The sequence below is a fragment of the Triticum aestivum genome, chromosome 3B (genome assembly GCF_018294505.1).
Source record: "Triticum aestivum cultivar Chinese Spring chromosome 3B, IWGSC CS RefSeq v2.1, whole genome shotgun sequence".
NCBI classification, from domain to species: domain Eukaryota; kingdom Viridiplantae; phylum Streptophyta; class Magnoliopsida; order Poales; family Poaceae; genus Triticum; species Triticum aestivum.
The window spans coordinates 765,503,248-765,524,982 of NC_057801.1; the positions used below are offsets into that span (position 1 = coordinate 765,503,248).

At 40.9% G+C, this 21,735-nt stretch overlaps 1 long non-coding RNA gene across 1 annotated transcript; it reads left to right on the forward strand.

Moving 5' to 3' along the window:
- Positions 1–17,526: 17,526 nt before the first annotated feature.
- On the forward strand, positions 17,527–21,314 carry LOC123066435 (uncharacterized). The gene is made up of 3 exons (XR_006431337.1): positions 17,527–20,243; positions 20,532–20,742; positions 20,832–21,314. It is a non-coding gene; the product is annotated as an uncharacterized lncRNA (long non-coding RNA).
- Positions 21,315–21,735: the final 421 nt, after the last annotated feature.

Sequence of the window (21,735 nt, forward strand, 5' to 3'; positions counted from 1 at the left end):
GGTGCAAAAACTCAATCATTTAATAAACTGGTTGGATAATAAGTAGCACACATCAACTCATCATTTATGTACTTACGGTAGTGTTCATCCAGCCCATGCTACGCAAAGGACCATTCTGGTGGGCCATCTCCTGTAGCACAAAGAAGCCGGAGTGTTTGCTACGACAAAAAAAATTAAACATTATAACGGTCTGCATCTTATGTATGCGACCAATTTAGTAGCTTACCGACGAGCAGCACAGGACATGGTATCTTGTTTCCAATCCATGATTTGGGTATTCCAATAAGTGATCCTAGTCTGCAACACAGTGTTGAATTCTTCCTTCAGCAGTGTGATTTCCTTCCTCATCAATATGTTATGAGCGCTATCTTCAGGATCAAACGTGTTGAAGGATGGATCCATCACGACAACCCTCCTCCTCAGCCGGTTGACTACAAGTAATCCGTACGACGAATCCAAAAGTTTCAACGGTAGTAGATACTGTTTCAGGTCGACACATGTCAATTGGTATTATAATAAGTAAAACTAACTTAAAGAATGAGCGTCTCTTACAATTAGTGAGTTGAACACATCATATTTAGAAACAGGCTGGAGCACAACATAGTTAATAAGCGTCCTGATGCGCTCTCCTTGAGTCATCCAGGAGTACCTCAGGGCCTGTGACTGAGCATGAAACTGCAAGTCAAAATAATGTTTGCTCCCAACCCAGTTGGTGCCTGCGGTCCTCTCTACTTCACCGCTCGCAAGCTTACATACAACAAGGTTGAAGCATTCGGGATGAAATTTTGTATGAAAAAAAAGGGTGTCCTGGATCATTCGGAGGCTGATGTCGATCTGGTACGGCCGGGAGCTTCTTATCCATATTGAGCTGGAAAAAAATGCCCAACAACATTTAGGAAAAGACCTCAATGGTCATCTTCTAGTTTAACATTGTCTATACTAACCTATAAACCGAATTCATGTTTAGATTGGCTATCTTTCCTTGCTGTGTAAAAGAGTGTTACAACATGATTTGTATATAGCAAAAGAATTTATAATAAGACAACTTACTTTAATGTATCTTGGTCTCGAATGCCCATGATAAAGTCAAATGTGTATTCAAGTGCATCTTCCACGGCATGCATTGGTGGGGGCAAAAGAACCATGGGCGCAGGCACATCCTCATGGGGCCCGAGAACATCCTCCTGGGCCGCAGGCGCACCCTCTTGGGGTGCGTGCGCAGCGTTTCCAATGATCTCCACCATGGGATAGAAAATTAGTTCTCGATTGTAATTTGCTGATGGGATATATGTGAACTTGGGTGGGTTCATAAATAGTAGGCAGACGGAGTTTACATTGGAGAGTTGATATTGCCTTCCAAATGATCAACGTCGTTTAATTAAATCAGTTATTCATTTCCATGTATAAAATATTTTTTCTTGTGGACGGATATGATCTTTCTCCCAGTATCAGATAATATTTTCCCGATTCAATTATTTCAGGCACTTATTTTGTAAATGCAACAGAAAAGGAAATAAAATAAACAACGGTGTAACAGTTCAAAAAATATATACACTAAAATATATAACACATACACAACCAAACATAATGTAGTGGACTACCATGGTAAATTATGTCTAGCCTGCTGTGTTGCCCAACTTATATCTAGCCTGCTGTGTACGAGAGTAATATGAAGAGCAACATATCTTACTGTAGTGCCTCATCGTCCTGGACAACAATGATAAGTTAAAAAATGTATTCAATGGCATCTTCTAGGGCATTCACGTTGCCCGCAGCCTCCTGAGGGGCAGGCAAAGCCTCATGTGGTGCGAGCTGAACATCCACTGGCTCGTGCACAACCACCATTGATGAGAGTAGTGAGTGATCGAAAATTGGTGAAACCTGGGGTGGGTGTTTAAACAGGAGCTCCTCGTCGGTTATATGGCACGATCAGATACTGTTTGGCAGCTGCATCATATAGACTTTAGTGCCTTCAAAATATCACGGCAACTTCCAATGTTGAAAGCCAAATAATAAGAAAAAATATGTTAAGACATGGCAAGCGTGTTTATATATTTGTTAGAATATTATTACACATTATTTATTGTAATGCATGTAGATTGGTTTTATATTTTTCTTACTATATTTAGAGTGCATGACGTACATTTATAATAAATACTTCTAAAATTTACTAATACACGACAAATTCTGAAATTTATGTTGAACGGTGTTTTCTTCAAATGCATGAACACTTCATTCAAATTGGTGACAGCTGTAATATTTTCTTACATTTCATTGTTCAAACAGGAAAGAGGACATCAAAAAATAAGTATGAATTAGGGAAATAATTAAAAATAAACCTATTGAGATCAGCTTACAACTATTTATTGCATTTAATGTGTAATACCTATTGAGATGCATATGCCTATTTTTCCGTCCTCTGAAGCAGTCATTAGTGCCTCCTTTATTTTATTGTTATTTAACATCATAGGTATGTATATGTGGCTATTATGTTTAGAGAATGTTCATCCGTACAACACAAATGTTTTCTTCCTACCCACGCCCCCCTCAAATTTGAAAATGTTGGTAACGTATAAAGTTTGTGGAAAAATGCTGACACCTTCTTGTACTTTATATAGTAATAACTAAGAATACACTTTGATGGGGGCTTATGTTGGTTACTCTAATCAGGAACACATACAATATAATCAGCTGGTTATCAGAGACATCATGAGCATGACAGAGATATGTACATCATGAGCATGACAGAGATATGTGGACCATGTGCGAACTTGAAGATCAAAGGCAATTGAAGGTACGTGCATTATATCCAGCATGTTTTTAATTTGGCTATTCCATAGATTGCATGTGAGGATGGCCGTCAAAATAAACCTCGTATCATGTAGCAGTGCGTGTATGAATGGAGTTACACGATACGAGTTAGTATATGATGTGAGGCATGGCTGTAAACCTCACTTGCCGGCTGAACCTGCCATGGTCCATTACAAAATGCATCCTATTCACCTGGAGCAACAAACCTGCTCCTGACTGCACGGGTATTATAGCACAAAACATACATAGAAGTCAAAATTAATAGATAGAACCAAAACGAGCAGACAACATTGAAGCGAATAGGAAGCTAGAGGGATCCATAAAATCCTTTATTCCTTGCATATATATGGCATCCAATACATTATTCATATTGCCAAAAGGATAAATCTCTATTTGATCCCTACCAAAGTTCTATTAGCTTATTATATTTGCGACATTTGACTATGCATCAATACAGAGTCATTCGTCCAAAAACCTCAAGGACGCTGTAATTTCAGCTGGAATGTTTCCACCTGCTTCGTTGCCTTTGATCATCAGCATCTGGACCAACAATTGCTTTCTGAGCTGTATTGAATCCTAGAAAACATAAACAAAAAATTAATAACTTGTTGAAAAATTAATTGCACAACAGGCATACGTGATAGGAAGAACATAAATTTATAATTAACAATGTTATGGAAGACATAAACTTGTTATATATGCACGTACCGAAGTCCTGGACATGTTATGCCCGCGAGTATCATCTTGGTGAGCCATCTCCTGTAGGACTTTCAATCCAGAATCTAGGCTGTGAACAAAAGTCTACATATATTAGAACCTATAGCTGTGTGGCTATAATATGCACGACCAATTTAAACAATTACCGTGGGGCTGTAATAAATGTATGATCTTGTGGCCAATCAACGAGATGGGGATTCAAACCAGGCCTCCCCTGTTGCAACACACTACCAAATTCTTGCAAAACTATACGTGCTTCCTTTTTAAGTTCCTTGTCATGAAAGTCCTCTGAGCCTAAGAATGACTCATTGGAATGATCAATCATGAGAGTCCTCCTACTTTCAATATTAACTGCAACGAGGCCGTAGGAGGAATCCACCAAATACAACGGCAATAGGTACTGCGATAGGTATACAAAGTTAATGGTGAACAAATTGTATACAAACCAATTGTTAAGAATGAAAATCCTTACAATGGACGGGGTCATGAGCACGTCGTATTTCGGCAAAGGCCGTACAATGACATTGTTAATCAACAAATTGGTGCGTTCAGCTTGGCCTAAGCCAGTCTGAATCAGCACCCGTGCTAGGCGATGGAATCGCAAATCAAACATATGCGTGGAGCCAACAAAGTCTGATCCTGCATTCCTCCGTATCGCGTCACTAGTAAGCTTACGCACTGCAAGATCGAAGCAGTTCGAATTGACCCATGTATCAACTCGCATGGTGTCTTGGATAGTCCGTAGGCTTAATTCGATCACGAATGGACGAGGGCTCCTTATCCATTTGTGCTGCAAACAAAACAGCATGATAGCAAAGCTGTTAGAAAAATAAGGCTACCAAAATAATGTAATACTTCAATTAGTGGGCTAGCAGTAGTACATTTTTTCCAAACTTTGGACTGGTCTGGAATGTATGTATCTTCTAAATGGAATTGTAGTGTCAAAAACAGGAGAGAAGTACTATTCATTGAGATAAACAAATCTATTATGACAGTTATGAACAAATCTGTAGATGGCACATGTATCATACACCAGGACCCGTTGCAATATTCTACCGTGGCTTACAAATCTGTAGATGGCACATGGTAGTTTAAGCTAACGTGGTGTGGATGGTACTATCATGGGGTAATGTAAAAGGATAATATTAGAACATGGCCATTTTTTTGCAACCTCTACGTTAGATCATAAAACCTTATTTACAAATGATAGCATGATCCTAGCCAGTAAATGCATGCAATAAAATATGAACGTGGCCAACTAATCGCCCTGGATTAGGTGAAAGAACAGGTTTTTACTCGGTTTTAAAATAATAAGACAATAATACAAACTATAATGGCAGTGATCTGCAGCTAACAATTGCAATTAAAGTATAGATGGAGTTTAGGGCTGCCAGAACAAACTCTAATTCCTCCTCGTCTGAGGACACCATGACGTAGTTGTAGATGTACTCGACTGCGTCGTCCACTCCATAAAAAATGGGCATAGCAGCCATTACCGCGGACAGAAAGTCGTCTTAGCACCAGGATGAGCGAGCGAGGGGGCATTAGACAATGGTGGACTCACAGACGGGCCATATATATGATAGTCGGAGGGGAATTGTCCTTCCGCCCGGTCGGTGAGGCATTAGCATGTTGTATGGATTGGGAGGTGCCCATATCATTCCATCCGCGCATGTATCCATTACAAAACCTTCCTAAAAAACGGACAAGCTTATATTTTTATCCCATACTACAATAGGCAAATATATAAACGCCGAATATAATTCTATTATAGACGTCCCCCTTTCCAGATCGGAAGCAGGAGGATTTAACTTTCCTTATAAGCAAAACATTCTAAGGGAAAATTAATGGCCAAACTGGGAAACCCAGTGAACGTATGGTAGGATACTACATCGTATTGGAAGGAAATGACTTTAATGAATCGTTGTCATGTACTCGGGAGGTGGCCCATATCCTTCCATAATTATAAGTTGCCATAACAAAAACTATAGACATGACGATATAATCCATAGGCGCCTGTACGTTGCAACGGGGTATATATATATTTTCAGTGGTTCAACACCTATATAACATAATATAACCTATCCCATGTGGAAAAATCTATAACTTTACCGTTAATTGAATTATGCAACTACAGCCCACTTCTTTTACATGTATTGTTCGATATTCTTAACGCACGGGTATATCTCGATGGAGAGAAAAATTTGAGTTATAAAATACGTTTTTGCTGATGCACGTCTACATGTGCTTTAAGTAGTATTGTGCATCTAAATCACATGTAATTGGCGTGGGTAGCTTTAATATTTATTTTTATGTTTGAGTGCCTCATATCAATGTGGAATAACTAAGACACATAGGACGCCTTTTGGATCTGAATATTCCCGCCAAACATGTCTATAGTTTTCTTGATCACTAAAATACAACAGTAGTGAGTATTGTCATAATATAATAGTGCATGAAACACCTCACGTTGGCCTTTTATTCGCGCAAATCTTTAAAGATCAAGTAAGAGTTTGTAATGCTCATAGCCTTAAGAAAAATAGAAGTCGTAAAGGAAAAAATGAAGCAAATATTGTTTGCTTTATATTCCAACTGGAACTTAATCCTTACATGCGCGCCATGCGCGCACCATCATGTTAGGATTAATAAAGCATAAATGGAGGGGGGATAAGAGAGGGAGAACATGGACCAGAGAACTCAAGCGGATGGGGGCAAGCATGCGCATTCTTATCCAAGGATCATGCCTGTGTTGGGATCTCACGAGGATGCTCTAATTTATTCTATGATACTTCTGACGTCCATTGTTCCTTCCTTGAACAACACGATTGACGTACGCACGTGTTTCATCAAGTGTAGTCAGGCTGGCTTCATGGATATCTACAATAACAATCATTGTTATATAGTAGTGAAATTATATTACAGAAAAAATATATTGAAAACAAATTTAAAACATAACGCAGCCCCTACCTTGTAGATAATGATGATCATCATTAATATTGGGAGTGAAGAAGAATGTGCTCTCCCTCATAGTTTGCAAGCAACACTGCCTCTGATTTACCTGTACGTAAGTTACAGCAAACTTCTCGAACAGATTGTCAGTGCATTGCAAACGCCAAAACTGAGGCCCAACATGCTCTCCACGTACACGTAAGAAAATAATCTGCCATCTACAAACAAATACAAATGTTTCTATCATTGCAACAATAGAATTACAAAAAGAAGCATATGGTTATCTCATATTATAATTGGCGCTTACTGAAAGTTCATGAGGCCAATCTCGAGGGAAGGGACGCGGCGCATATATATCGTATCCCACTTAAATTCTATCTGACCAACATAGGCAAGGATAGCAACCACATCTGCAAATATGAAATCACAATGAGACTCTGAGTTGTACAGAGTAATATGCAAAAACAACTAACTAAATAATGCACCCGTTATGGTTTTGTCTCGTAGCTCAAAGATTTCTCCAAATTGTGGGAAGGACGGTGGGCAAATTATCGACGTTATCTGCTGCGCCGACATTGTAACCTCGGTCGTAGAACTTAGCGTGATCACAAAGTCCATGGATAGGTAACAGATATGTCCATCTGGCATTTCTGTGGGGTTGAACCCGACACGATTGAAATCATAGGTCCTACCGGTTTCTAGCACGCTGTTGAAACGGATTGCCTGGTTGTTGCATGCAATCGCTTCCATCTTTGTTCCCTAATATATTTACATGAAACATAACAACATTGAGCAAAAAAAACATGTATATCAACATTATTTAAAAAAATGTGGGCTAAAAAGTATTCTTACATGCCGATCGAGTAGTATGCACTGAAAGTACAAGTTTCCCATGCCATTCTCTTTGATGTGAGCCTTCCACATGACTCTAGCTTGAATAATCCAGCAATCATGATATATGTGTTCCATTTGGACGCGATGAAAATTCATGTTCCTGTGCATATAAAAAAACAATTCATGCCAAGGAGCATAAAATTTAGCAGCCAACGAGCATAACATTCTAGTGGCCCAATACAAATCATGCCAAATTAATACATATTATTAATGTTCTGCTTATTTGTTTTCTTCTTGCAAAAAGATCTATTGCATATGGGATAAAAATGTTTTTGAAAACATGCAGTACCCAATGCTTACCAAAAACAACCCAAACGAGATTACAGCCAGACCATCAATCTATCAGCTTAAAAAATATATAAATGAATGCTAATCTAATAGTAATATAATCAGGTGATTGTGTTAGTGCCTGCTACATCTGGTTTGTACACGATGAAAATAAAAGATTATGTAATTCAGACTCACTGTGCATCTGGTTTTAACTAATATACAAGATGAAAACAAGCCGACAATAAATGATTTGGTCGCCAAGCCTATTACTATGTTCTAGTGTATCCAATGTGCAAAACAATGATGATTATTTCAAGAAAAAAACCCGTTATATAGTGATGGCAAATAGACGTACTAAAAGATTATTTTATCTTGCCTGTTCAACGGAGGGGAGATGAGTTGAATGACGACAGCAGCTGGCGGCGGCGCCACCACCCTCTTAGATGTGATCATCCGTATGAGATCACCATGGTCGTCGTGGAGGAGATGCTAGTTACAATGTAGAAAATTTGTGGGCAGCGGTGATTATTTATATATATAAGGATAGTGGGCGGCGGGAAAATTAAATAGTGACCAAAATTTGTTTTTGGCTGGATAGGCCCCGTGGGTGATATATCTATATTCAGATATGTAATATTCGGCAACCTATTAAATATTGATTATTAATCAAGGAAACGTACATACCAAAATCGTTAAATGATCACTTGCCTGTGAAAACGCATCTGATTATCACTTGCCTTTGAATAACATTCTTTCTTTTTTATGGATATTTATTAAACTTTCTGATATTCACATTAATTATATTATATTTGAATTTTCCATTACCTTGATGATATATAAAATTATGATATAGGTAAATGCCCGTGCGTAGCTATGGGACAATAGACAATTTTTGTGTTTTCACATATATCATGCCTAACACATAATTTTACGACTGTCTTAATGACACACATACATACAACACTCAAACAATAGTAGAACACGCCCATTTATGCGAATGCATTAGCATCAACGTTATTAGGCAAATGCTCTCTGAGTATGCATTATAGCACAAGCAACAGAACACCGGGATCATTCTGAACGTAAAAATTATAGCTAATCTCTATATCTCTCTCAACGCGTTAGGCCTGGTTGCTGCTGCTCGTCGGCATCAAAATTACACATATGGATAGAGCTGCTCTGGCCCTTAAGCCTTTCTCACAAACACGCGCTCTCTCTGCCATACAGAGCAGCATAAATTGACAATCCCTAGCCGGCGTGGCTGCCTCTGCCTGAAAACCTAGAGGCACAAAAGCCACTATGTTCTGCTCGATTTGAGTAAAACATTGGAGGCCACATGAACGAACCTGTAACACGGATTAGTATAGGATCGTAGTGGATTGGCGGAGGAGATCAACGGCGTGGCGTCACCAGGAGACAGCTGGACGGCAGCGAGAGACCCTAGTATGCAGAAGGTGCACATAGAGATATGACCGAGATCCTGTGAATGCCTGCAATGAGGACTTTCGGCTAAGAATTAGGGTGACAAATTATATTGTCATATTAAGCTGTTTTTTTGGTGACGCTAGAATTAGTTTAACAAATTAGAGCGTAATCAGGGAAATAAATAATCTATATAAGGGGAGATCAGATTGTCATTGAGCATATTTATTACACAGGTAGCATGGTAACATCCATGTTAACTGAAAAATCAAACTTTATTATTGTTCAAGTCCAAACGGTTACACTGGATGAAAAAAATACAATATATCATCTCAACATTATTGTAGATCTCCTTATGCTTCGTCATTATCAGCTGGTGGTGGCTTCTTGTCACATGCTTGAATATGCTTCTCGACCACCTTCGTCAAATGATTTATGTGTTCAATCAAAACCTGCACCAACATGTTGGTATGCTTTTGTGCCTACAACATCTCATAGTTGTTGGCCTGCCAAACGTCTTTCCTCGATGCACTTGACCCCGTGTCACACTGGATATCCTAGCCTGAGGGGACATGTGCACGAGGGATGTGATGCACCTCACGATGTCGGATTAGGTTATCAAAATGGTTCGACGAAAGCATGGATGGGAATTGAACAGGAAGTTTACGTTCATGCATATTTAGTTTCTTACATCTCGGTGCAGATCCCTCCCCAACATTCCCATCTCGGCTCGGTTCTTCCTCATCTTGTTCCAGCTGACCAAGATCATCAGGGTGTAGCTCCCTCGTTTCTTCTTCTTCTTCATGATTATCATCAGCCCCATCGATGCTGTTGGAAGACGACATGTCAAATTAAGCTGTAGTGGCAAGGGTGCTAGAGCGGTCTGGTTTGGGTATGGCTGGTAGAAGGGTGTAGCATTTTATAGATGTTTAAGAGGAAACAATAATTACAAAATCGGAAAATGAATCAACTCAGTTGATCACAATCACAAATTATTCAATGGGATCAAAGTTGTGATTCGGCGTGATCAACCCAGTAGTATATTTCAATGAAAAACACCAAACATGCCATTATGTAAACACCGGATATGATCACATGCCGTAATCAATACTAAGTATGCCGATAATATATTATTTGTTTCCGGATATTACATCTGTATATTGACATCTTATATTTCGGATATATATTAATAACTCTGCATTTTGTAAAATTAAGTACTTTTTAATTTTTGTTTGAGGTTATGTTTTAAACATGCCATTAAAAAAATAACCTGCATGCTAAGTGGTAGGAAAAAATGTTAATCTCTAATCAAAACTTATATCATACGGAGTTTGTTTCATCCTCAAATCCTTTTGTATATCCAACTTCTGCTCCAAGTTTCACACCAAATTCTTCAAATACTATTGATGAAACCGTCTGTTCAAATTGTGAAGATGGGTTGAAATGTTAAGTCATCACATAATGATAGGTTGAGATGGCCCCGTTGCAACGCACGGGCATCCTAACAGGCATCTACAAATGTATTTTAAGAACAGAAAAAAACATGAAACACATCTCATTAGTAATACAAATGCAGTAGAAAAAATGTTCAACTACCATTTTCACAGAAGTACAGATATGGTTATACCAGTTTTTTTATCCGGGTAGGATGTCAAAAATAACTGCCGGTCCACATGAATATATTTTTTAGCCAATTGCACTTCAATGTTGGATGCAGTATTATGTTCCAGACACACCTCTGGGCACTATGGCAACTACCACATGACAACACTGTCACAAACGGCCAGGTCAATAAGGATTAGCAACCTAAACAATCTCTGTGGCTGAATATATCAAAAGTCATCCAAGCTTAAATTTTAGGAGTTATATATCTATAGTAATTTCCTTTATAAATTCATGTTGCTACGGTTAGATTATTTAGAATGGACTTGGAGCTCTATATATAATGAGCTCTCTATATATATTATTTAGAATGTATGCATTACACGCATTTTATTATTTATTAAAAGTACATATGCAAAATACTATTTCAAAAGTTGCACAAACTGATCTGATGCGTGTGTTGTACTTCTAATTCAAAAAAATCTGAATCTTTTAGTTCTAACATAACAGAATAATAGATATATAATAAGGACGCCAATAAGTCTACAGTAAACTATAATATCAAATTACCAAAATAAATAAGAACGGGTGTGATAACTTGGCTAATTTCAAAAAGTTCATTGACTGTCCAAGGTATTTAGCAGGCCAATAATTAAATCTGGATCACATATTACACACAAAAAAAGACGCTTCTATCAGCATGTGCATTTTGCAATAAAAACAACTATAGTAGAAAAACCATAACAGCGATGATGGTGCCATTACGACGACTGATTATTGAACTGCAGTGCGTAGCTCAAGTTGATCGAGTAGACATCCAGCTATCCAAAAAACGGAAAAAAAGATAGCTGTACAAAAACGAATTACAACATGTCTTGACAATCGCAAGAGTAATCAACATGTCATTACAAAACCTGCCTTGCGATGGTAGTCGGTCTTCAGCCTGTAAGGACTTCCTTGCAGACGATGTTCTTCATCGAGGTCAGTAAGGACACGGTCGTTCTTTTTCGCTTCTTTGGATTGTCCTTTTGCTTTTTGGTCTTCTCCTTCGGCTTCTCCTTCTGAATGAGTATCTTTATGTTTCTCTTCGCGGTGGCTAGAGACAAAGCAACATAGAGCTGACCATGTGAGAACACGGGATTGGGTAGGTAGACACCAACAATCGGGATGGTCCGCCCTTGAACCTTGTTAATGGTCATAGCAAAGCTAAGCCTTATAGGAAATTGCTTCCTCTTAAACTTGAACGGAAACATGTCATTTTCAGATGGGCAGAGAGGTATTCGAGGAAGGAAGACCCTCCTGCCAGCGTGTTGTCCAATCACGATTTCTGCATCAATGGTGTTCTTCTCAAAACCTCTAACAACAAGCCTAGTGCCATTACACAGTCCATTAGCTGGATCAATGTTTCTTAGAAGTATGACAGGACAGTTCAACTTTAGTTTGAGAGCATGCGGAGGAAGACCATTAGGAGTCAATCCATTCAGAAACTCCTGAGCATAGTAGCCATATGGGTCATCCTCCGCACTATCAAAGCTATGGTAGATTACTTCATCTCCATGAAAATGCTCTATCATGCGGATGTTTATATTGTCTACATTGTCATTGGTTGTGGAAAGGATTGCTCGAGATGTCATGTATTTTGAATCAGCCATGTTGTCGTCTAGACTAGGAAATACGTGGTCAATAAGCTTCTCCAGGTCGTCAACCTCGCCAGTAGACGGCAGACAAACATCTTTAGGGAGTACTATGTTGCCTTGATCGTCGACATCCTCAGTGCCATTGCCGACCCTTAGCAAGTAATCGACAAACCACGTGTCATTATGAGCCCTCATGTTGGTGATGAGCCGAAGCTGTCGCATACCCTTCCATAGATGAGAACTTCGGAGGGTTGCATCAATTATCTGGCCCCGCGACCCCCTTCTGACGACCGGAAGAACCTGCCTAAAGTCGCCACCAAAAACAACAGTCTTTCCTCCAATGGGTCGGTCGCGTACTCCCATGATGTCGCGCATGCTATTATCCAATGCCTCAACCGCTTGTCGCTTTGTCATCCTGGCCTCGTCCCATATTATCAATGAGGCCATCCGTAGCAGCTTGGCGGTCCCACTCTGCTTGGTGAAGCTGCACGAGGCTCCATCATCGCAACTCAATGGGATCTTGAACCTTGAGTGGGCAGTCCTGCCGCCAGGCATGATAGAAGCGGCGACGCCGGACGTCGCGGTAGCGATACCAATCTTGCCCTGGCTCCTCACAGTGGCAAGCATCGCCCTATATAGGAAGGTCTTCCCTGTACCTCCAGGGCCATCAACGAAGAATACACCCCCATCACCGCGTTCAACAGCCCCTAGTATCTCATCGTATGCGACCCTCTGCTCCATGTTCAGTGAAGATGAAAATTTTGTGTCATCCACGTCAAACTCAACGGTTGATTCCTCGATAACCTCTCTTGCCTCGCCTTCTGTTGGGTCAAACGCATCATCTATGATTGGAAGAGCAAAATCAACAATGTCTTTACCCATGGACTGCAACATACCCCTAATGTCAAGCAACACCATCTATTCAACCTCGTCAGGGGACGTGCGTGATCGACGATAGTCATCTGACATAGGCTCGAAGTGCCGATCCCATAGACCACGCACGTCGCCTGGCTCGCAGTGCACCAAGATGGTTGCGAAAAGCCTCCTAAGTGAACATGGCATCGCCCAATGCTCAACCTCATTAAGACAGTCGTCGAGCGTGTTGTCTGCCTCGATGAGTCCCAACCTTTCAGCAGCCTCTCGAAAGCTCCCACATAGCACGCCGTCCACGATGAGCAAGTCATTGAAGGATGTTTTGCCAGTAACATGGTTAAGCAACACACGCAGGTAGTATCGCTCCCCCTCGGCAGGATTGGCAGACACAATGCGGCCAATTTGAAAACGCTCGACACGCGGCTTCCAATACTTCTTTTTCTTGTGCCACGTAAAGCTTCCGGGAAAATTCTTGTCCAATATATGTCTAGCCCAAGGGTGTTCCTGGTTAGCTTTGACATACTCAGTTAACATGGATTTTGAAGCATTTTCGGATGCGACAACATTCTTCAAATCAGCATGCGCATTGAATGCAACCCTGTGCATATTTGGGAGATGAAGAGGCAACTGCAAGACAGGCGGGTAATTGGCGCAAAGTGGGAATCTAAATATCCTCCACATAGCCTCCGGAGGGGTGACCCACCTTGCATCAACGTATCTCTTGATCTCATCAATGTTACCATCGGCGTCGGGCTGATCGATGCTGAAAGAAGCCTTATCATGGCCCTTGTAAATGTACTTGTAAAGATATTTCACGGCCTTTATGCTAGAGCAGACCTCAACGTTGATGTGGCAATTGAACATCCGCAGTAGGTATGGGTTATAAGGCACAACCCATCTGTTGTCTAGCATCTTCCCTCGGACTTTAGCACGTCTTCCATCGTCTCTCCGTCGATAAACTGGGTATGAGTCCTTCCCCTGTGCTGTGTTCTCATTGAATGGCCGTGGATATCTGCACTTGCAACCATTTTCTTGCATGAAAACATTCTTCGGGTTGAGAGCACCGCATGGTCCGTGCATCATATGTTTTACCACCATTGCATACAAATCCGGATACTTATGCTTGTCTGGGAGCTCCGCGGAAATGAGTCGGTCATACTGCTCCGGGACGATAAGCTTATATGTTGAGTCCATGATCAACAAAAAATGTGCATGGGGGAGGCCCCTTTTTTGGAACTCGACTACGTATACATAAGCGACTACAACTCCCAGGATATGCTTCTTGAACAACATGTATTTCATGTGCTCTAGTTTTCCATAGAACACACGAGCCACAATATCAGGTCGGTCTTGCGCCGTCTGACCAGGCATCAACTCATTTGTTATCTCTTCCCATTTAGGATTGCAAGTCATGGTGAGGAAGATGTCTGGCTTCCCGTATGTATGGACAATTGCCATGGCATCCATATGTCTCTTCTTCATGTCGCGTTCGCCACCAGGGTATGTTCCAGGGAGCACTATTCTAACCCCAACAGCGCTTGCTCGCGTCTCCCCCGAAGTGATGGCATCAACCACTCCTTTATACAAGTCGGCACGAATCTGCGTCTGGTTCTTCCTGTACCACCTCAACCGACAGCTTTCAATCTTAACGTACATGTCGACAACCCATTGCTGCAGCAGTCGTGCTCCACAGAGTATGGAATTGAAGATTGCAGGCCGTGTCTGCAGCATATAACAGTAGTAGTCTCTGACGGAGACGCACAACCTACTATTTCCCTCTGCACACGATGGTATAGCATCAAAGGCATGACGTATGTGAAAAATAATTTATGTATTGAATCAAAAAGGGACACAGATGTCATATCTGCATCCTCATCATCATCATCGACAAGTTGAGGATGTAGTACAGCCTCCCAAGGAACATTACGTTTAGGTAGTTTCGGATGACAACCTAGTTCGCCCCTTGGATAAAATAGGGGATAAGACAACGGGTCATATGCTCCGGATGACACGCGTATACTATGCCTTTCATTGTTGTTACCATAAAGTGTTATCCTGCGGTCAAACCTTTTTGCCAGGTCGCTGCCCTCAACCCAAATTGCAGCAACCTCAGATGACAATGGTCTATTATATGTTCTTTGGTCAAGCCTCTTATCGGTGTTTAGGTCTATCCTATAATCATCAAGGTTGTCCTTGTGTGCACCCAAACTCCTAAATTGCTGGGAGTATGGATTTTCTTTAAGTATGTCTACTATCTTCTTCACGACATCTTGGTCTAATTGCTTTGTGGCCGCCTTATGATGGGTTATGGTTGGGTCGTCATCATAGAAGTACAACTGCAGATGTTCTGGACGTGAGCTAGGCCCGAACGAATGCACATTGTGATAGATGGTTCCGTGTACCTGGAATGTGTACACCCCAGACTTCATGTTTGTGTAGTTCTCATCAAGGCTGACGCCCAGGGTTGTGAAGGCGAAATGCCCATTGAAAAACCGTATGTTCTCACGAAAATGTCTGGAATCTGCATCCATGCTGGACCATAGCCTCATAAGCTCTGGGATTGGTTCCGGTTGTTTAAGCTCGATCTGTCCATTGCGACAGCAGAATCCGTCAGTCTCAGAAACAAACTTTCTGGCTTTGCAGTGTTTGCAGTTTGCGTCGATCTTCAGGACGTGGGTGCTGTCTGGTATGTTTGTGTACACACAGTCAAATGGATCAACCTCGATAGGTATAAAAGACGACATGCTAGCTTCATCTTCATCCTAGAATGTGTCATTATCGGATCCTACAGGCATTCATTGAAACATGATCATGAAAATAATACTCACATAGTACTACAGCTACAATGAAGATCCTAGCCTTCCAAAATCTGACTTAGACCATACCTTGGTCGCGATACATGTAGTACTCTTCATCCATCAATTCGGCTGGTGTCGGCTCATCGCCCATGATGGGCTCTAGGAACACATCGATGTCGTCTGCGGTATAGTTGTTGAGAATGTGACAAAGACCGCATTATGTCAGAACAAGGTTGATGAGAAGTTGCAACAGAACCAAAGAAAATATCTTACATACCATTGGTGCAAACACCGTAATTCGGCATGACCGCGGGAGGGTCGCCATCCGATGAATCATCATCGCCAGCTCGAGAGAGGGGGACTACGAGACTATCAGAAGTTGACATGGTAATGTCTGGACGTGGGAGTGCGAGAGATTCTTTGCACGGGGTGTTTTTCCTTTTAGCATAAGAGGCCTTCCTTTGAGCACTTGACTGCCCCTTCTGAATCTCGGACATGCTTTTGCGGCGCTGCACGCGTGACCCTCGTAACTTTTCATTCAAAACATCTCTATCATCAACTGTTAGTTCCATATTTTTCTTCTGATAACATGCTCGGCTATGAGAGTTTCTCTGTATCCTTTTAGCTCAGTCAGTGTCATGGGTAACACCGGAGGCGTCTAATGATGGAGACAATAATGTTGCATCATCATGGAATGAGTCTGTATAGTTAGGGCTATCAGCGGTGGCTTTTTAAAAGAAGGTGTGCAAGCATCATTAGCGAGGGGGTAATGTTGTCATGTGAAAATAATGTTTTAGTGAGTAATGAATATCAGAACATTCTTCTCGTACTCAAAAATAATTAATTTGCATTAAGATCAAGCATATGACTATTTGCATCAATTAAATTAAGTCGTGTCTACGGCAATGGTTATTTGTCAGTCAAGGTGAAAGTAAAGCAAATGTTGGTATGAGAAGGTATGTTATATAAATGAATAACAACCATATTTACCTGAATTAGATAGTCGCCATAGATTTTCATCTGCCATTAAATTATCCTTTTTCCTCCGATAAGCTGCTCTCCTAAGTGCATTTACATGATCTCTCTTGCGATCTTCCTCGGTTATATGACACGTTTCTTCAAGTATACTCTCGTCAACGTCTGGTGTCATTGAGGACATAGTTTAATTGTAGTGAGAAAAAAATGAACTGACCACTTTGATGACAATATTATTCACAAGTCGATTACCATTTTGATCATTGTCAATAACCAGACCAGATGTCTCAGTAGATGTAGCAGTAAATGCTGAATCAGAATGCGCTAATGTTGTATAGGCGGAGCTAGTTGGGTTGTCTGGTTAAACATGATTAATAAAATATAAACAAAATTTAATTGCTAAGAAATGAATTGAAGACAACAATGGTAATGGTTAGAACAGCTGATTCTTACCAGATAAATTAACGGCGTGGAGTCCATCTTCTTCGAGACCACGCTCTTTTTTCCTACGATAAGAAGCTCTCCTAAGGGCGTTTCTATGAGCTCTTTTATGATCTTCGTCCGTCATTGCGGCATTATCTTTGGTGACATTCTGGTCATCTGACTCAAAATGATAGGTCAGTATTATATTATGACATACCAAGTTTACATGTAGTGAGTAAAACGTAATCTGACCACATTGATGACAACATTATTCACAAGTCGATTACCATTTTGATCATTGTCATTAACCAGCCAAGATGTCTCCGTAGATGTATCATTAAATGCTGAGTCAGAATGCGCTAATGTTGTATAGGCGGAGCTAGTTGGGTTGTCTGGTTAAACATGGTTAATAAAATATAACCAAAAATTAATAGTTAAGAAATGACTTGAAGATAATATTGATAATGGTTAGAACATTTGATTCTTACCAGATACAATAGTGGCGCGGAGTTTATCTTCTTCGAGAGCACGCTCTTTTTTACTACGACAAGAAGCTCTCCTAAGGGCGTTTGCATGAGCTCTTTTATGATCTTCTTTCATTGTTGCGGCATTATCTTTGGTGACATTCAGGTCATCTGATTGAAAATGATAGGTCAGTATTATACCAAGGGGATGCCACGCATGAATAGTGATAAACAATGAGTAAATCATGTACCCGAGATCACAAGTCTAGGTTGACGAACATTCGTGATATCACCTAGGGCACGGCGTTCAACCGTGTGTCCATCGACTAGTTTTTTTTTTCAAAACTGGTGTCTTGCTAATGCGATAAGATTCACGCCTCCACGCGTTATTAAGTTCCCTATGGTCTACAAAATGAATTCAACATATGGTAGTTAGTGAATATCAACAGCCACTGCATGTGGCAAAATTTTGTCTACAACTCATGGAGATGACATTGGCACAAAATATAAGAAAACAGTTCCACAAGTTAAATGCCGCAAATATTATTCATCAACATGTAGGTAAACAAATTACCAGATTTCGACAAGCAGGGCTGTTGAACCTCTATATCTAACACAATGTCTTGGATTTTTTTCATATGCTTAGCTGCACGACTTTGTGTTTGGTCAGGTTCCTTTGATATATGACTTAGATCGATGGATCTGATGTCGTCTGCAACATGTCAAAATCATTAAACACAAAGACCATAATGTTTGTCGCACCACCTGTATATCAGGTCAGAATCGATGTTAGATAAGCATCCATGGGTAATACCAGTTAGCTTTGTCAGACCATCGTTATCTTCGTTTGGAGGTTCACCGCCTATAGGTTACCAATATGACAAAATTGATACATGTTGTAAATGAAACTGACCTTTATTAAGTGCACTATTGGAAATTTAAATAAGTATGAGTTGGTACCAATAGTATTTCTGCCAGCTACATTCGTGCGCCAATCAAGACTTGGATATTTGGAACCCAACAATGAATCATCATGATGGTCTTTAATCCGTTGCGAACTTGTGCCACCTGTAGAGTTGTACCCAGTAAAAAAAGTAAATCAAATATATTAAGGTATTTGTAATGCGGCTGAGCGAGTACCACCTTCATTTATACTAAAATCCAAATTCTTTATGTTCGGATCGGTGAATAAAGCCTCATTATGCTCTCCATCCGGAAACGACAATGTTAAATCTGTAGAGTAATAACCATCATGAATATAAGGACAATGATATAAACGTCGTATCTACATGGCAACATTACCAACAATATTCACACAAGCAATATCCCCACCATTTTGAACTATGGGTAAGATGCTTGCATTGTTATCTTCAACTATTGTAGAGCTTGTAAGGCCTGAAAAGCATTATGATGTAGTTTTGTGAATATCAGAAATGCACAGAACTCATGTGTAGCACATTATGATAGCTAGAAGCATGCCCGTATAATTAACTTCAACAGTTATCAAGCTTTTAAGGCCTGCAAAAGATGATAATAAAAGCTTGCGAATAACATAGAAATGCAGCATACCCGTAGTAACGCCCTCTTCTGGTTGCTGATCAACCGCCTTGCTTCTTGAATTACCCATAAGGACCTATGCAATTACACACAACTTACAATTAATGACCTCTGCCTGCTGTGAAGTAAGGATGAGGATTCATTTGACTGCTCGTGCGTTGACAATATAGTAGCCGTCCTCAAAATAAAATATAGGGATTACTGATGTTCTATATCATTTAACTGCTGTAGTGGCAATGACAATATGGTAATCATTTATGGTGTGCTGGCATGAGTCTATAGAATCATTGTGTTCTCAGCATAGCAATTGCCACCAGAGCATTGTAATTACTGAACAGGTAGTGTGCATTGTCTAAAGAGTATGAGAACAATATAGTTGGTAGTTGGTACGTCTGCAATGTCAGGCCAAGTTTTATTTCCCATTCAAAATGGTGGTTCATTTGGTAGGATCAAGTTTTTTCACCTTATTATTGTTTATGGTCAGACTGTAGGTGGACTGAATCAATTTCAACCATCTGATGAACATCTGGCATACAAACATGACTATTTCCTGTTGGCATAGAAACCTTAACCGTTGCATGGAAACTATCGGGCAAGTGTCATAACTACCTTATGTTTGTGTCACTTTTTGCATGTGATGCTGTTTCGGGGCTGGAAACTGGAGATCCTCTGAAGTTGTGAGCTGCAAACTCGATGCACTTGCCAGATGCTGCTGCTGATGACACCGTACTCGAGGGCCGTCACCAGCCCCAAACTTAAATGACTGTTGCCACTTGATGCTTATACTGACACTGGCAATGAGATGATTCACCACCTGCACGAATTAGGGGCTGACAAAGTGAGAAAAACAGGTGCGTCTACGTTGATACATTGATGAATGGTTTTATTTCCAATTCAAAACGGTGGTTCATCTGGGAGGGTCAAGTTTTTTCACCTTGTTATTGTATATAGTCAGACTGTAGTTCGACTCAATCAATTTCAACCATGTTTCACATCACCTGGAATAGAAACATTGACTATTTACTGTTGGCATAAGATCCTTAACAGTTGCATGGAAACTATTGGATTCAAGTGTCATAACTACCTTATGTTTGTGTCACTGTTTGCATGTGATGCTGTTTTGGGGCTGGAAACTGGAGATCCTCTGAAGTTGTGAGCTGCAAACTCGATGCACTTGCCAGATGCTGCTGCTGATGACACCGTCCCGGAGGGCCGTCACCAGCCCCACCTCCCTGTCAGTTATGTGCACGTAAAAAAAATGACCTTTGCCACTTGATGCTTATACTGACACCGGCAATGAGATGATTCACCGCCTGCAAGAATTAGGGGCTGACAAAATGAGAACAACAGGTATGGCCTCGGCATATTAGACATGTTGGTGTAATTTAACAATGTCAAAGTCATTGAATGGTGACGCAACATGTACTTTTTGATTTCAGGTTCTCAAATCTTGCACAGTACGACCATGGTCCTGATCCGAGATCACAATGTCAGTTTTTGTTCAGTATGACCACGGTACAGATCAGAGATCAAGAGTTGTAGAAGTTAGCAGTAGAAATTGAAAAGGTTAGAATACATAAACGCCCGACCTAAATTTGCAACCGCCGGTCCAGATAGTGTCCGGCGGCGATTGGATCCGCTGACCAGCGACGGATCCGCTGAACAAATATCTTTGCACTCGGACGGCGGCGTCGCCGGTTTTAACAGGCCGTGAAGGAGGTCTACGGTTTCAGCGTTCGTGACGGCGACCAAGGGTTTGAACGGCGGGGACGGAAGATGCGTGTAGAAAGGGTTTGGCGGCGGCGACTCGCAATGGCATCGAGGGCACGACGATTTCCCGGTCTTAGAGGTTCTGTTTCAGTACGATCAGATGTAATTTCGTAGGTTAACCGTGTTAAATCGTTTTAGGTCGTTTTTCCAGCTGTGAACCTTCCCGGTTCAGAAAGGGCGTTGCTGTAACTGGGTGTTTTTTTTGTCGGTCCGGAGGTGAGATGCGGGGGAACTGTGGGTAGCGGGAGGTGGGACGAAGTACAAAAAAACCAGGAAAGGTGGGACGAAAATTGACCGGCGAAGACTACCAACTGCTCCATTAAGAGTAGAAATAAGCGAGGGATTTGGAGGCGAAAGTAGCGTGACATTGGAGGAAGCGGCAATGCTATCGGTTGGTGATGAAGCAACCTTAAACTACAGGACATCACAGCCTCACGGGACACGTGATAGTGGGAAGTAGGCGAAGGATTTATCTTAGTGCTCCCTCTGTCAAAACGCTCTTATATTATCGTTGGTGTTCTTGGACCATCCATCACTAGCGATCACCCACACGCTGCGCCCTCTGCCCGCCCA